Raw genomic sequence first — 4,437 nt, 5'->3', positions numbered from 1 at the left:
GACACAGGAAGGGGAACATCACACACTGGGGCCTGTTGTGGGGTCGGGGGAGTGGGGAGGGATAGTATTAGGAGATATACCTAATGTAAATGACGAGTTAATGGGTGCAGCACACCAACATGGCACATGTATACGTATGTAACAAACCTGTATGTTGTGCACATGCACTCTAGAACATAAAATATAATAAAAAAAATAAAAAATTAAATTTAAAAGTAAAAAACAAAAAAAAGGAAAAGTGTTCATATCCTTTTCCCGCTTTTTAATGCGGTTGGGTATTTTTTGTAAATTTGTTTATGTTCCTTACAGATGCTGAATATTAGACTTTTGTCAGATGCATAGTTTGCAAATATTTTCTCCCCTTCTCTAGGTTGTCTGTTTACTCTGTTGATAGTTTCTTTTGCTAATGTAGAATCTCTTAAGTTTAAACTGGATCTCATTCATCAACCTTTGCTTTTGTTGCAATTGCTTTTGGCATCTTTGTCATGAAATCTTTGCCCATTTCTATGTCCAGAATGGTATTACCTAGATTGTTTTCCAGGGTTTTTATAGTTTTGGGTTTTACAAATAAGTCTTTAATCCATTTTGAGTTGATTTTTGTATATGGTATAAGGAAGGGTCCAGTTTCTATCTTCTGGATATGGCTAGCCAGTTATCCCACCACCATCTATTGAATAGGGAGTCTTTTCCCCACTGCCTGTTCTTTTTCAACTTTGTCAAAGAACAGATGGTTGTAGGTGTGTGGCCTTATTTCTGGCTCTCTATTCTGTTCCATTGGTCAACGTGTCTGTTTTTGTACCAGTACCATGCTGTTTTGGTTACTGTAGCCCTGTAGTATAGTTTGCAGTTGGGTAGCATATTGCCTCTAGCTTTGTTCTTTCTGCTTAGCTGTTAGAGCTCCTTTTTGGTTCCATATGAATTTCAAAATGGTTTTTTTTTTTTTTTTTAGTTCTGTGAAGAATGTCATTGGTAAATTGATAGGAATAGCATTGAATCTGTAAATTGCTTTTGGCAGTATGGCCATTTTAATGATATTTATTTTTCCTATCCATGAGGATGAAATGTTTTTCCATTTGCTTGTGTCTTCTCTGATTTCTTTGAGTGGTGTTTTGTAATTCTCATAGTAGAAATCTTTCACCTTCCTGGTTAGCTGTATTCCTATGTATTTTATTCTTTTTGTGGCAATTGTGAGTGGGATTGCATTCCCGATTTGGCTCTTGGCTTGGTTGTTGTTGGTGTATAGGAATGCTAGTGATTTGTGTACATTGATTTAGTATCCTAAAAGTTTGCTGAAGTTGTTTATCAGCTGAAGGAGCCTTTGGGCTGAGACTTGCATTATTTCTTGTCTTCTGCTAGCTTTGGGGTTGGTTTGCTCTTGCTTCTCTAGTTCTTCCAGTGGTGATGTTAAATTGTTAAAATTGAGATCTTTCTAACTTTTTGACATGGGTAGTCAGTGCTATAAATTTCCCTCTTAACACTGCCTTAGCTGTGTCCCAGAGATTCTGGTATGATGTACCTTTGTTCTCATTGGTTTCAAAGAACTTCTTGGTATCTGCCTTAATTTTATTTTTACCCAAAAGTCATTCAGAAGCATGTTGTTTAATTTCCATATAATTGCATGGTTTTGAGCAATTTTTTTAGTCCTAATTTCTATTTTTATTGTGCTATTGTCAAAGAGTGTGTTCGGTATGATTTCAGTTCTTTTGCATTTGCTGAGGATTGTTTTATGTCTGATTGTGTGATTAACTTTAGAGTATGTGCCATGTGGTGATGAGAAGAATGTATATTCTATTGTTTTTGAGTAAAGAGTTCCGCAGAGGTCTACTAGATCCATTTGGTTCAATGTTGATTTCGTGACCTAAATATCTTTGTTAATTTTCTGCCTTGATGATCTGTATAATACTGTTAGTGAAGTGAAATCTCCTACTATTATTGTATGTGAGTCTAAGTCTCTTTGTAGGTTTCCAAGAACTTGCTTTATAAATCTGAATGCTCCTGTGTTGGGTCCATATATATTTAGGATAGTTAGGTCTACTTGTTGAATTGAATCCTTTACCATATGTAATGCCCTTCTTTGTCTTTTTTGGTCTTTGTTGATTTAAAGTCTGTTTTGTCTAAAATTAAGGTTGGAACCCCTGATTTTTTTCTGTTTTTCATTTGCTTGGTAGATTTTCCCTCATCCTTTTGTCTTGAGCCTATGGGTGTCATTGAATGTGGGATGGGTCTCTTGAAGACAGCACACCATTGGGTATTGCTTTTTTATCCAGGTTGCCATTCTGTGTCTTTTAAAAGAAGAATGTAACTCATTTACATTTAAGGTTAGAACTGATATGTGTGGATTTGATCCTCTCATTGTGTTGTTAGCTGGTTATTATGCCAACTTGTTTGTATTGTTGCTCTATGTTTATTTATTTTAAGAGAGGGGTCTTGTTCTATCATTCAGGCTGGTGTACACTGGCAATTATAGCTCACTCTAGCTTTAAACTCCTGGACTCAAGTGATACTCACATATCAGTCTCCCAAACAGCTAAGATTACAGGCATGAGCCACCATTCCTGGCTCCGGATTCTTCATTTTAATTGTTATACATTAAACATATTTTTGGAAGCTTTTCTTTCTTTTTTTTTATCAGATGGTTTTGGTATTTTACTAGTCTTACTTTTTTTTGCTCATTTTATCAGTATTATGTTTATTTCTTTAAAACAGTTACATAAAAATATTTTATATTCTTGCCAGTAATTGTTAAGATGAACTTTTTAGAATGTGTTACCTCCTGTTATTATTGCTGATTCTCACTTAACCTGCCTACATTCCTTGTGTATTTTTTGACTGTGACATCTGAATCCTTGGAAGTTCATCTGTGGGATCCTTTAAAGCCTGTGCTGAACATTTACTTTTACTGGTTAGCTGAGATTGACATTTTAAACTGAGTTTTCACTTTGAGTCTTTTTAGACTTTCTGGATATTGTGAATTCATGCTGCAATTTGAGTGAGGATAAGTTTTTTTTTTTCCTAGCAATTCTCAGGATACATTTATTTTCTTCCTTACTCGGTGCCACAATTCACACAGGTACATTTCATTGTCCACCTCTACTCAGTGGATGTGGATGTGTGTAAGGGGAATGAGTGCGGAATGTAGGTTTATTTCTAGTAGCACTTTCTGTTCTGGCTTTAAAGAATTAGGCTTCTCACCTTCAAAGGACCCTAGCTGTGTCTTGATCCCTAAGTCCTACAACATCATAAATGAATGCTCAGTGTCACGAAAAAGAAACTTACCTTCTGTGTTTGGCTTAATGCTCTAGGTTCCAGATTTCACTTGGTTTTGGCATTTGAAATATTCCTACTTTCTTGTCAGATAATCAACATACTAAAAAATAAACTTTCAATATTTTGCTGGGCATTTTTAGTGTTTCTTCCATCTCATTTGGAGGGGTAGTCAGTGTCTAAAATACAAGTCTTAAAGTAGGTCTTACTTTATTTTCCCAGGACCTGTGTATGAAGTACTGAGAAAATCATAATAAGTGAATCCGAGAAACATCTGATCTTAGAAAGCTTAGTGTAGCAGATAAACAATAGGAAACACACTGGAAATAGAATGGTAAAAGAGGCTGAAATTAATTTCTCAGGTTTGTACAGGTGAAGACCTTGGGAGTTTGGAGGAGAGGCAGGAGTCTTCTCCAGAGACTACCCTGGAGGAAGTGTGAAGCACGGGGAGGATCTGCACAGGCAGAATTGCAAGATGAGAGAGAATATTGCTTGCTTGGGCAATGACAACATGAAAGGCATTCAGAGGGAAAATTGATGAGAGCCTGGCAGTAGTAATTCTTATGCAGTAGTAATTGCTGAAGATAGCAGCTGGAGGTAAGACTGAGTAGGAGGCCAGAGTGGGGTTGTGAATATAGCAAACCAGACTGAGTCTTGGGTCTGTCTTGCAGCCTGTTGGGTGGAGTTTTAGAGTGGAAAAGCCACGTGAAGGCTGGACAGAGCCACGAGCACACTCTGGTCAAATCAAGCCAGCAGTTATTCTGCAGGCATTGGGACACAGGCTGCTTAAAACACTGGATTACTTATACATTTAACAACCAGTGGGTTTCAGGTTACAAATCCAGATGCCATCTTCTCTCTCTCTCTTTTTTTTTTTTTTTAAATTATACTTTAAGTTCCAGGGTACATGTGCACAACGTGCAGGTTTGTTACATAAGTATACATATGCCATGTTGGTGTGCTGCACCCATTAACTCATCATTTACATTAGGTATATCTCCTAATGCTATCCCTCCCCCCGCCCCCCATCCCCACAATAGGACCTGGTGTGTGATGTTCCCCCTCCTGTGTCCAAGTGATCTCATTGTTCAATTCCCACCTATGAGTGAGAACATGCGGTATTTGGTTTTCTGTTCTTGCAATAGTTTGCTGAGAATGATGGTTTCCAGCTGC

The sequence above is a fragment of the Mandrillus leucophaeus genome, unplaced genomic scaffold (assembly GCF_000951045.1).
Source record: "Mandrillus leucophaeus isolate KB7577 unplaced genomic scaffold, Mleu.le_1.0 Scaffold213, whole genome shotgun sequence".
In the NCBI taxonomy this organism is placed as follows: Eukaryota; Metazoa; Chordata; class Mammalia; order Primates; family Cercopithecidae; genus Mandrillus; species Mandrillus leucophaeus.
This window is presented reverse-complemented; position numbering follows the sequence as displayed.